A 13,920-nucleotide genomic window follows, 5' to 3' on the forward strand; every position below is an offset into this window, starting at 1 on the left:
TAAGTACATTATTTAATCTAATTGTTAAACCTTATTACACTTCAATATTACTTACTTGATTCTAATTATTTGTGTTCTAAAATTTGAAAGGTATTATATTTATTTTTGCTTCATATTTCAAATTGGCTTGTACCAAATATAATAACCACTTTCATAATATGAAGGATGAATAAATAGAAACCAATATCTGTATGGGCTTTATGAAATAATAAAAGTTTTAAGACAAATCGGCAAAAGGATAATCGCTAATCTTATCTTCATTTTTGTATATCACGATATATTTTGACTATCATACATACACATGTTTGAGTGCGCGCGAACACGCACACTACATTATGAGACCATTTTTATAATGGTGTGTATAATTTTCTCAAAACAAGATTGATTTAAATGAAATAACATTTATAATTCCTAATGATGCTTGATTTTATTAGTAATTAGGTATTAGGTATAAGATCTATGTATTACATAAGTTCATTTTAAAGAAAAAAAATATCAAATTCTAAATATTTGATAAGTTTGAATTTATAAGAAAAAAATAAAAAAATATTGAATTATTAAAATAAAATTGTTTGATTTTCTATTAAATTAAACAAATAATTAGATAAATAAAAAAGAAAACTAATGAAACTTTAATTTAGGAAATTTGAAATTAGAAAGAAGTTAATTAATGAAATTGATATTCATTTATTATTATATTTATTGTAATTATTACATTTAAATATTATGTGAAAATTATTAAAATGAAAAAAACCACAAAATGCTATATGGAACAAAAATTAACTCAAAATTACCACAAAATAACATGTGATCAAATCAATGAGAATGTGACACGTGACAAAAAGTTCTTTATTTATTAGAAATGATTACTCTGTTCATCCTTCTTAATAAACGGAGAGTTTTTTTTTGCCACATGTTAATCTCTTATGAGTTTTGACATTTGTCATTTTGCGGTATTTTTGAAATAAATATTATTCACTTGTTAATTTTTGGTTTGTTTCAATTTTAAAATTAAAATCATATACTTATATATGTAAAGTATTAAATATTATGATATTAAATTGCAATATATACATTTATTATTTTTTTATTTTAAAGTTGTAAATTAAAAAAAAATTACACTTTAATGTTTAATTTTTTTTAATCAACCCGTATAATACATGTGTGTCACACCTAGTAGTATATAATATAATGTTCTATATTATATTTCGTATTTCATAGGTTTAAACTATATATGATTGAATTTATCAACTATAATAAATGAAGATCGATTTTGCCACATGTCAAACTCTCATGAATTTTGACACTTGTCATTAATATTTTTGAAATAAATAATAATCACATGTCAATTCTTAGGTTTTTTAAATTTACAAGCTAAAAAGCCACATAATATTTATATATTTATATACTAGGTGTAAGACCCATGTATTAAATGGGTTAATTAAAAAAATTAAATATAAATTTCTTAATATTTAAGAACTTTAGGTTTATAAGAAAATAAGAAAAATAATAAATTATTAAAATTGATTTTTTTATCTTTTAAATTTAAATAAATAAATAAAATAAACTAATGAACTTTAATTTGGTTAGTTTGAATTAAGAAGTTAAGTCCATTAATTAAATTGATATTCATTTATTACTACATTTATTGTAATTATTACATTAAAATATTATATGGAATTTATTAAAATAGAAAAACCCATAAAATGACATGTGGAAAAGAAATTAATTCAAAATAACTACAAAATGATATTTGACAAATTGAATGAGAGTGTGACATGTGGCAAAAACAAACCGTCATTTATTAGAGTAGACGTAAAGTATTAAAGGTAATAAATATGATATTAACGTGCAATTAATACATTTCTTTATTTCTTATTTCAAAATTTTATTTTAAAAACTATTTATTGTTTATACTTTAATATTTAATTTCTTTTTTAATCAACTCGTGTAATACACGGGTTTTACACCTAGTTCTTAATAAAAGACTCCTATACTAGCCACGTGTCATCCTTTACACACTGCTCTATGTTGCGTGTCATTTCACCAACATTTTACACTCTTATTTTCCCGTCCAGTGATTCCCATCGTCTATTTGTCATCATTCAATTTCAATTCTACATATTAGCATTTCGTAATCAATTACTCAATCACCTATTGCTCCCCATTCAGTTTTCCATTCATTACGTAATCAATTCCAAATCATCGATGGATTCTTATCTCAAAATTTGTAAGACAGTTTTATTCTATTTTCAATCTTATAACGCTTGTTCTCACTTTATTATCACAAGAATTCGATGGATTATGTTTTTATGCCACCTTATTCATACTATGGGAGGATGAATATTCCTTGGAATTCAATTTGATTGTTGTAATGACATATGGATGTGTTATTCGATAATCAGATGAATGTTGTGTATTGATTTTGTTGCTATGTAATTATGTTCCGTCATCTCATATTATGCAATCATTATTTGTCTATGATGATTTCAATGTATTTATCAATTTCAAATCAATTACTTGTCAAGTTCTTCTGTAAGGATTGATTTTTGCTATATTACTCTCCTATTTACGTCTCGAATGCGAAACATGGTAATTCATTCTTCATCTCTTATCTTTGGTTTTTGATTTAATAGGTTTTTAATTGGTTTTGATTTTTAGGGTTTGATGCATTTCTTGTGGTATGTAGATTATAGACCTTCAATGTTAGTATGCTTTGATTGTAATTTTTTTTTTCTACAGTATTATTTTTTGGGTTTTACTGTGCAGCATAAAAAGGTTATGCCTCCATTGCCTACTCATCTCCATCTTTCTCAATGCCTTTGTCGTGTATATTCATTTGGTAAGGTTTTTCGTTGTTTTTTCTAATCTGAAGTAATTATTAGTACTTATATGAACTTTCTTTATTTGGTTTTTTATAAAAATTTCAACAGAGGTCTAATCATTATAAAATTATATGACAATCACATACCTCTCTTATATCTTGAAAAATGATTTCCTATATTTATTTGAATCAATCATTATAAAATTATATGAAAATCACATACTTTCTTATTATTTTTTAAAATAATTGATTAATACTTATAATTTATAATTATGAAAATTTGTTAAATTCTTTAACAGTGGTTTCCACGCCCAGTTTTAGTAATAAATGGTTATTTAAATTTCATATTGAAAACAATACATAGCGTACAAGATACAATATGAACAAATTTTAGAAAAAACTAATAATAATAAATTAAGGAACAATAATAATATACAATACAAAAAGGAGATTTTACTCCTGGTGCTAATATAATATATTCGTCTTAAAAGAATTACAATTTTTTTTTTTTTGACATAATCATAATTTAAGTATATCTATTATGTTAAATATTTAAAATATTCTTTTACATATTTTGACATAATCGAAATTTTATAAATTTTATATATTTATATATTTAAATATTTAAATATTCTTTTCAAAAATATACTTCAAACAACTTATAAGATATAGCTTAATTATGGTCATTTAAAAAACATTACTAGTTCTCTCTACAAAGATATATATATATTTTTTTGTCACTAAATACAATTCTTGTATATGTTTCATTAAAAAAAACATGAAAAAAATGATTTTAATATATCATTTAACAATTAAAATTTCAGAGAAAAGGTTTTGTAGGATTCATATTCAAATAACTTAGTTAGTTTAAGATATTAGAAGTTAAATAATAATAAGAACAAAATATTCAAAAAATTGTCTTTGTTGTTTGTCAAAATGGCAAGTTAAAGATGTCTTTTATTAAGGTAACATCAGTGGTCCCTAACGTTTTCAAATCCAACATGGATGGTCCATGGCTTTAATGTCGTCAACCTACCTTCGTTAGAGATGCACACGTGAACCTCCTAAGAGAGCATTTTCGTTATTTCACATGTGTCACTTCTCTCCTCTAAAAAAAAAGCAACATACGTCTTTACCCCCGCCCCCCCTCCTCACTCACTTAGGGTTTTTAACCTAACTTCATATTCTTCTTTCTCTTTCTTGTACGTATACTCTTAAAAAAAACTTAAATTGGTGTTTTGTACCTGTCGCATGCCAACAAGAATGGTGACTTTATGGATGAATTTGAACCCCGTAAGGAGTTTATGGTCATGCTCGAAGAATGGTTCTAATTACATGCTTATCGGATGGTATGACCCATTGATGTGCTCTAGGTTGCTTAAAGTCATTCCTAGACTTTTATGCTCTCTTAACATGATGTGTGATCAAGCTAGGATGTGGAAGTGGTTTCTGATTTTCAGTTGGATGTTTTTATTCTTTTATGCTTTTAAAAAATGAAGGTTTATGGTATTTTGGGGAAAATTCATTATATTTTGATGTAATCCCAATGATGGATATTTTGATGTTGGATTTCCATTACTTATATATCTGAATTATGATCTATGAAATGAACTAGTTTGTGTTTATGTTGAACTTATGTTGAATGAATGGTATGTATCATGTGTTGAACTGATATTTTATTTGTATGTATAGTGGTAATACCAAAGTAAAACTGGTATGTACAAATGATGTGCAATAATAAATGGTCAACTGATAAACATTTTAACAACCAAAATTACCATTGATAAACATTTAAAACACACACAAAATATGATATCCACTGTCAACATACCACAAACCAAAATATTAATGTCAACAACTAGAAGTGGCTTCCAGTTACCAAAAATCAAAGAAACCCTTAAACATCATGTCTTAACCCAAAAAGAAGTAAAAAAGCCAAATTGTTTGACAATTAAACATATTAAAACAACTTAAAACTGAGCAACATGTCCCTTTTCCTATCCCACTCTTTTTCCCCTTAGCCATTCCACTTTCCCTTCATGGGCCCTTTCCATTCTTTTTCCCTTGACTCAATCCACTTGGTCCTCCTTGGCCCTTTTAACTCCTAGATTTATGGCCTTTGTTCTAACATTTGCTGCAAGTAATAGTGAATTGCTTCATGCTTAAAAAAATTCCCTGGCTAGTTTCTTCAACTTGTTCTCTCTACCTCTTTTACTATGGGCGTACAACCTATATAGTGCTACATTATGTTAAAGAAATGTAATTAAATAACCGAAGTACAAAATTTAAATACATTACATGTTGGTGATGATGATGAGGGTTTAATATCAATAGACATGGTTACTTTCTCCACATATTACAACCATTTATAGGGCTCACCTTGAACTTTTTACATTTCCTTCCATGTGGTAAGCTTGTTGCAGTCATGCGGCCAATCACATCACCACATTCCTCCTTATTTTCAATTTTTTCATTCATAGCTGCAAACAACATTCATGCATGGTATCCTTGTTATTTCCTACTTTCTACAAATATAGGTTCTTTGCAAAATATTTACCATACATTGGTCCTTCCAAGGATCACAAACCTAGTACTTACCATCCCCAACAATATAAATCCTTTTCATAAGCCTAGTACAATATAAATCCTTTTCATAAGGTACTCCTTAATGTACTCTATACATGTTATTATGGTTTTTCACGACTATGTTGCATGTTTGAATTAAAAACTTCACAAATGTAACTTCGTAAAGCATCAGAAAATGCTCTACCTATTTAACATATATACTGGTAAATTTACATCCTAACTAGAGTAACAAAAAATTTAAATTCATACAAACAATAACTGAGAATTATTATCTAGCCCAATGATTTGGGGGGATCTTACTTAGCCATTCATGTGCTTATGGGTTGAACTTTTTAAGGTTTTCCATCTCTCTTTCAATCAAAGATAGTTGCTAAAGCACAATCCCAAACACAATCTTTTAATTCTTTACCCTTCCCATGCATCTTTATGTTATCTTGAATACGTCTAATACAATCTATGTTCAGTAGCCGGAAACACTTTGGTAATAGAAGGTATAAGTCTTTAGTTGATGTTTATAACATATTAAATTTATTAGGAATAGCCATTTAAACATACTAAAATCATAATCAATTAAAATTAAAATAATATATGAATTTATACCTTCTGCCTGTTTGTAATAAAGATGAAACTGCAAGCTAGACTGAGATACAAATCATCTGCAAGGCATTCTAAAAACCAAGTCCAGGAGTTGGTGTTTTCAGTCTCCACCACAACATATGCTAGATGGTATATACCATTATTTGAATCAAGTCGAATAGTTGTTAGTATTTGGCCAGGGACCTTCATAAAGGCCCCATCTAGACCCATGAACTCTCTCATCCCAGCCTTAAAACCCATTTTAAATGCTCCCAAATAAACATAGATACTTTTAAACACCATAGTTTCAACAGACAAATTAGTTTCAGGTTATACCTCAATCTTCACAATTGTGCCTTCATTACATGTTTGCAGCTCCAACACATAGTCCCTTAAAAGAAAATATTGGTTTTGATAGTATCCAAAAAAATGTGTTTGATCTATTTGTTTAACCCTAATCATCTTCATCTTAGAAATCCCTAATTTCATCCTTTGTTTAAGTTCATCTAGCAAAGCTCTTACAGGGACAGTAATGTTAGTTTCCACCTGTTGGAAAATCTTGCTTACAAGAAACTTGGATGTGCAACCTTTGATAGATCTTGTTTTTAAACAAGTATGGTCTTCCACAAAAATTTTAACTCTCCAGTTATCCTGTTCATTAGATCTAGAAACTAAAAGCACCCAAGGAAAACTACTTTATTTTGAAATTACATGTTCTCCCTTGCATTTATCCTTAGATATGGTACGTTGTCCACTACACATTAGAGGAGTAGCACCTATGTGCTTCACTTTAACCCTGGTTTTGTTTGTTTTTATTGTATGTAGGCCCCTCCTTGTTTGAAGTGAATGTAAGTCAACCACAACTTTAATGTCCTTCTTTGACTTGAATTTTTTACCAACTCTGAAAGGTTTAACATGCAGTTCACCTAATGAGGATGCTTTTTGTTTTAAAAGCTCATTTATCATCCTACTCCTCAATTCCAACTGACTCAAAAACTTCATTATGCAATACAACTAAGTATTCATCATCTGTGTCATAGGTTACATGTGTTGTTTGATGAACACTTGGGATGTCAAGATTATAACCACCACAATATACACATCTCCCATGTCCACATCTACATCATTCACTACCTCTATCCATGTATGATGCAGTCACTATAAACACTTGTTTTCTAACATCCCAATGTCAAGGTAATTTCAATTTCAACCCTATGTTTGAATAACATTGTATTTTAGCCCTTGGGTTTGAAAGGATTGTCAAATGGCCCATAACGGCAATATGGTAATTCTGTCCAGGAGTAGTACGTTGAGCATACGTTATGTATGTTAAGCGTACTAAGGCGCGCCCTAGTATGCTAGGCGTACACCTCGTACGCAAGGCGTACATGAAGAAAGTCAAAACCTTAATTTTTAGGGTTTGGTCCATATTTAAACACAATTATAGCCTTATTCTCATTCCTTCATCAACATCCTTCTGTGAAAAACGACCCCAAGCAAACCCAAAATGAGAAGAGTTCATTTTAATCCCATTAGAGTGTTTTGGTGATGTTCTTGAAGAAGAAGATGTTGGTGAGAGGAGCTTGGAGCTTGGAAGCATCTTGTATATGAGATTATCTTCTTGTTAGCAACCTCTAGGAGGTGTAAATTTCACAACGTGATCACTCCATCTTGTAGCTCTAGCCATTTCATCCATTATGGCACTTTTTAGTCCCAAATATGGTGATTCTTGAGCATGGCATTTTCTTTATCAAATAAGTCGTCCTTTTAGACCTTATGAGGGGTCTTAAGTCATAAAAATGGGGTCTGGATGGTTAGTTTCACTCCATGCATGCTATAGAAGGGGATTTTAAGTTGTCCTTTGAGATGTTGTGTTTTAAGCACTTAATGGACATGCAAAGTCATAAAGTTAGAAACTTTATGACTCATGATGGTATTTTATCCTTGGATTTGCAATTGGACATGTTAAATCGAAGAAGTAAATGCTTAATAGGCTAAAAGGAGGGTTGTTGTATATGATGGGTGTATTGCAGGGTATGTTGTGCGTACGCAGATCTATCCCTAATACCTCAGACATGCTTGTGCGCCCGGCATACCTTTAGAGTATGCCCCACGTACAAAGCCCGAGTCAACTTGGCTGAGTTGACCCATTGTCTTTGAATTTAACTTTGACCAAGGTTGACCAAGTTTGACTTAAGGGTATTTTAGGTATTTTGAGCTATAGTTGAACCTTGGTATGTATATGTTGAATAGTTGACCTATAGAGCTAGTATTTGGAGCAGTTTATTGTTCAACTTTTTGTTAGACTTTTGGATCGAAGGAACCAAGTCCAAACCAATTGGATTGTTATCCTGATATATCTTGACTGGTAATATGTTGAGTATAGGGGTAGATCTATATGATTATATAATAGTTGTTGATATACATATCCCAATAGATCTGTAGGACTACCTGTGATTTCTGTCTGCATGATTATCTGTCTATTAAATATGTTTGTTATCTGTTATATGTCAACATATTGTGTTGGTTTAAGACTTTTCTATTATGTGCTTGGGTCAATAGACCGGGGGTATTCCTATTTGATGATTGAGTGGACTCGAGGGTAATCTAGTCCAATCACTAAATGGGTCCGTTGTATATTGGTATTCCAGTTCGATAACTGATTGGAACCATTGTATATTGGCATTCTAGTCCGATGGCTTACTGCCTAGGGGTAATTCAACCTGATGGATATGGACCTAAGGGTATCCCAGTCTGATGACTGATCAGACCCAACATTCTTGTTTGTATGTGATATGTGTATTGTGTGGTGGTACCTTCGGGGAACTCACTAAGCATTGGCTTACAGTTTTAGTTTTGGTTCAGGTACTTCTGAGGATCGTGGAAAGGCAAAAGCGTGACCGTACACATCCTTGGATTTTATGTTGCTGATCTTGAGGGACTCTGATTTTAAATAATGATTGGGAAACAATGATTATGTAAACACTTTTATTAGTAAATGGGTTTTTTGAAAAGTTTAAATTGGTTGTGATTTTTGAGATGTTACAAGTCAGTATGAGAGCCTTGGTTTGAGCGAATTGGACGAACATTTGTGTGAATCCAATCTCAAACTAAGGAACTACAAAGGTTTAAAAAAATGATGATTTTCAAAAATTGTTTTCAAAGAGAAAGGATGTGATGTGTACGATCAGCCGGAGCCAGTAAGTAGACCCTAAGTTACCACACTGTTATTTGATATTATGTTATGTTAGAACAACATCCTAGTGATAGGCTAGGGATCTTTAGGAATTACATGATAGAATTACATGATTATATGATGTATGACAGCCAAGTGTTCTTCCTTGTATGAAATTGACATCATTATTGTAGTTGCTTAGTGTATGCATCAAAGTTTTATATGATTAAGATTTTATAGCTTGAGAATGTTTGATTTGTCTTATTTTCTATTCCTTTTTTGGCTGTGGGATTAGGGTATAATCAAGTATTCAATTGTCTGTAGGATCCGGTGTTATGTATGATTAGCATACACGACTGTCTGTACGATCCGGTGTTATGTATGATTCGGTGTCATTTTCAAAAGGAAAGGATAAGTAATGTGTGGTCACCTGACCAGTCGAGGGATGTCTAGCCTTTATCTAGGAAGTGAGAATAGGGTGTATGTGTATTCTAGTGATGATATTCTGAGACACATATGGGTAGGTGCGGAAGGTAGTATGAGCCCATACTACTCGAAGCACAAGACCCGTACACATAGCAGGGAAGTCACAACCCCTAGGGTTTTTTTTGGGAATGGTCCTTATGGTATGATATGCGTTTTATCTAATATCGCTCTGGTTTATTTTCAATATCGTGTTCATGAGGGGGTCTGGATCAGGAGCGAGTGATCGGGATAGGCAAGGGTTGACCGAGGATCAGTTCAGCTAGATGTTTCATTTTGAGGGCATTTCTATTATCCGGAGGCAGATATCGTAGTTGTTTGGGTCTATCAAGACGATCATGATGGAGTTCTTTGATGACCGCTACACTGCACTTTTAGAGGCTACTGTTGCTGCAACCACCTCGGCCATTGATTTTGCGGGGATTAGAGGGGGAGAGCCTTCCAGTACCAGGAATTTGCAAATACAAAGCCCCCGATGTTTGAAGAGGTTTAGGATTTGATCATTTCCATAAGGTGGTTATCAGATGTTGAGGGATGTTTCTTTACTTGCTGTTGCCAAGCTTAATAGATGGTCAAGTGCGCTCTGAACCTTCTTAGATCTGGATAAATGGATTGATGGAGACTAAGTAATAGTTCATACAATCTAGAGCAGAGAGCTATAGTATCATGGGAACAGTTCTCTGAGTTGTTCTGCTTGAGGTATGTTCCATTGGTAGAGCGGGATAGGCTGGCTTTGGAGTATTTGGATATGAGATAGCGGACCGAGTCAGTGACAGAGATCACCAAGATGTTATATATATATATATATATATATATATATATATATATATATATATATATATATATATATGTGTTTTGCCCTTAGTTTCCTGCTTCTGAGAAAGCTCAGATGAACCAGTACTTGAGTATGCTAAAGACAGACATCCACTGGTTTGTGTCCATGCAACACTATGGTACACTGGTGGGGTTGCAGGAGGCCGCTATGTGGCATGAGATCTAGATGGAGCTCCAGACGATGGAGTAGAAGCAGGCCCCGATGCAGTTGCAGCCTACAACAAAGCGGTTTAAGGCCGTTGATATGAGATCTGGGAGTCAGAGGGGTTGCACTTGTGTGAAGTGTGTCAAGGTTCATGAAGGTGCTTGTCGATATTCTCCTAGATGCCACAAATGTAGCAGGAATGGCCACATTACGAAGGATTGTCGTCAGTAGGCTCCAGCAACTAGCACCAATATTTGCTATCATTGTGACCAGTTGGGCCATGTGAAGGCCATCTGTCCTTTTTTTGCTGCTAGATCGACATAAACTCCAGTGCCGGCTACTTTAAGGATCACTGCTGGGAGCCGGGGCAGGGCGTAGCCCTCGAGGACTCGAGGTCAAACTATTTAGCTCACGACATAGGAGGTGAGGGTGGCGCCAGACGTCATGGTGGGTATGTTTCTATTTATTGTTATGTCGATTATTTTATGCTATGTTTATGTTCATGTTTCTAATAGGTACATTCTTAGTGAATTCTTTTCCTGCTCTTGTGTTATTTTACTCGTGCGTGATTCGTACCTTCGTGTCTCGATATTTTAGTAGGGATTTTGGTATGACCCTTAGCGAATTGGAGTGTCCGTTGCGAGTTTCTATTGCTAACAAGCATGAGGTTTCTGCATCCATGGTTATGTACTGGAGATCTTCGGGGTGCCTTATCTGATTAATCTGATCCTTATACCTTTGGGTGATGTATGCGTGATAGTAGGGATGGATTGGTTGAGCAAGTGTGGTGCTCTGATAGACTATGAGCGCCAGCGAATAGTAGTTCGAACCCTAAGTGGGGGAGAACTAGTTATCTATGGAGAAGGTACTAGGGTTAGATCAGGATTTTGTTTGGTGGCTAGGGTCTGACAGTACATTCAGCATGGGTGTACGGGTTATCTTGCTATGTGGTAAATACTCATGTAGGGAGTAGGTCTCAATTTTAGATGTGTCAGTTGTTAGGGAGTTTTCCGATGTATTCCCGAAGGAGTTACTAGGTGTGCCTCTTAAAAGGTAAGTTGAGTTTAGGATTGATCTAACGCCAAGTGAAGCTCTTATTACCAAGGCGTCGTACTGCATGGCACCATCCGAGATGCAGGAGTTGTCCTCTCAGCTTCAAGATTTTCTGGGCAGGTAGTTCATTAGACCAAGCAGTTCTCCATGGGGAGCGCCAATTCTATTTGTCAAGAAGAAGCATGGTTCACATCGGATGTGCATTGATTACTGGGAGTTGAACAAGTTGACGGTAAATAACCGTTATCCCCTTCTACGGATTGACAACCTCTTTGATCAGTTTTAGGGTGCATATTGGTTCTCCAAGATCGAATTGAGGTTGGGGTATCATCAGGTGAGGGTGAGAGAGGATAACATGGAGAAGACCGCGTTTCAGACTCGTTATGGGCTTTACGAGTTCGTGGTGATGCCATTTGGCCTCACCAATGCGTCTATAGTGTGTATGGATTTGATGAATCCGGTATGCAGGTTAATGTTGATCGATAAGTTATTGTTTTCATTGATGATATCTTGGTGTATTCCAATACCAGAGAGTAGCATGATGAACACCTTCGAAATCTTTTGGGAGTATTGAGGCAGAAACAGCTGTGTGGCAAGTTCTTGAACTAAGTTTTGGTTATGAGAGGTCTAGTTCCTAGGACATCTCGTTAACTAGGATGGGATTTTGGTTGATCCGGCCAAGACCGAGGCCGTAATGTAGTGAGAGTTTCTGAAATCTCCCCTAGAGATCAAGAGCTTCATGGGTTTGGCGGGTTATTATCGGAGATTTATCCAGGACTTCTCCATGATCGCAGTACCCCTCAATCGTCTGACAAGGAAGGGAGTGGATTTTCGATAGGGCCCTGAGCAACAGGTTGCTTTTGAGACGCTACGACAGAGGTTATGTGAGGCCCCGGTGTTGATCCTTCCAAAGAGTGTCAAGGACTTTGTGGTATTTTGTGATGCATCCATCACTAGTTTGGGTGCAGTCCTTATGCAAAAGGTACGATTATTTGCTTATGCTTCTCGGCAGCTGAAGTCGCATGAGGCATGATATCCTACTCATGACCTGGAGTTGAGGGTAGTTGTATTTTCCCTCAAGATGTGGACGCATTATCTTTATGGGGTCTATTATATAGTATACACTGATCATAAGAGTTTGCGATATCTTATGGACCAATTGAATCTGAACATGAGGCAATACAGGTGGCTGGACGTAGTCAAGGATTATGACTGCGAGATCCTTTACAATTTGGGTAAAGAAAATGTTGTAGCGGATTGCTTGAGTCGCAAGTCGCCTAGATCTTTAGTTGGAGAGATGTATGAGGATATTCGTTAACTATCCACTTTTGGGTTGGATTAGAGAGGCATATGAAGAGGGTGTTAGGAAGGAAAACTGGATGTAGGAAAGGATCAAGGGCAAGATCGATAGGTTTATCACCGACATTCTAGGGTTTTTGACCCAGTGTGGTCGGGTTTGGGTTCCAGTTTCTGGTGGGATCAAGCATATAGTATTGGAGGAGGCCCATAAGTCGCGCTTTTCTATACACCTGGGAGCCACCAAGATGTATTGGGATTTGGGATTGAGTTACTGGTGGTCGTGTATGAAGATGGAGATAGCCTAGTATGCTGAAAGGTCTGGACCTATAGGATGGTCAAGACCAAGCATCAGAGGCCACATGGCAAGTTGCAACCTTTGGAGGTTACCACGTGGAAGTGAGAACAGATCACCATGCATTTTATCACCAAGTTGCCAAACACTACCAAGGGTTTTGATGCTATATGGGTTATCATGGATCGATTGACCAATAGTTCCCACTTTTTGGCCGTACGAGAGAGCTCTTTGGCCAAAAGTTGGCTGATGTGTATGTTTGGGAGATTATTGCTCGTCATGGGGTTCTGGTCTCCATCGTTTCAGACCGAGATGTTTGGTTCATTTCTTGATTTTGGAATAAGTTTCACGAGGGACTAGGCACGAGGCTACATTTCAACGCTACTTATTCGCATACTGACAGTCAGAATAAGCAGACCATCTAGACACTTGAGGATATGTTATGGGCTTGTGTCATATATTTTGGTGGGACTTAGGATTACTACCTACCACTTGCGGAGTTTTCCTACAACAATAGCTATCACTTCAACATTGGTGCCCCACATTTTAAGCTCTTGTATGGTGGGAGATATCATACCCCGGTATGTTCAGGAGAGGTTGGCCACAGGGTCATGGGAAGGACTGAAGAAGTCCTTCAGACCATGGAGCTTATT

The sequence above is a fragment of the Lactuca saligna genome, chromosome 6, assembly GCF_052625555.1.
Source record: "Lactuca saligna cultivar CGN05327 chromosome 6, ASM5262555v1, whole genome shotgun sequence".
NCBI classification, from domain to species: Eukaryota; Viridiplantae; Streptophyta; class Magnoliopsida; order Asterales; family Asteraceae; genus Lactuca; species Lactuca saligna.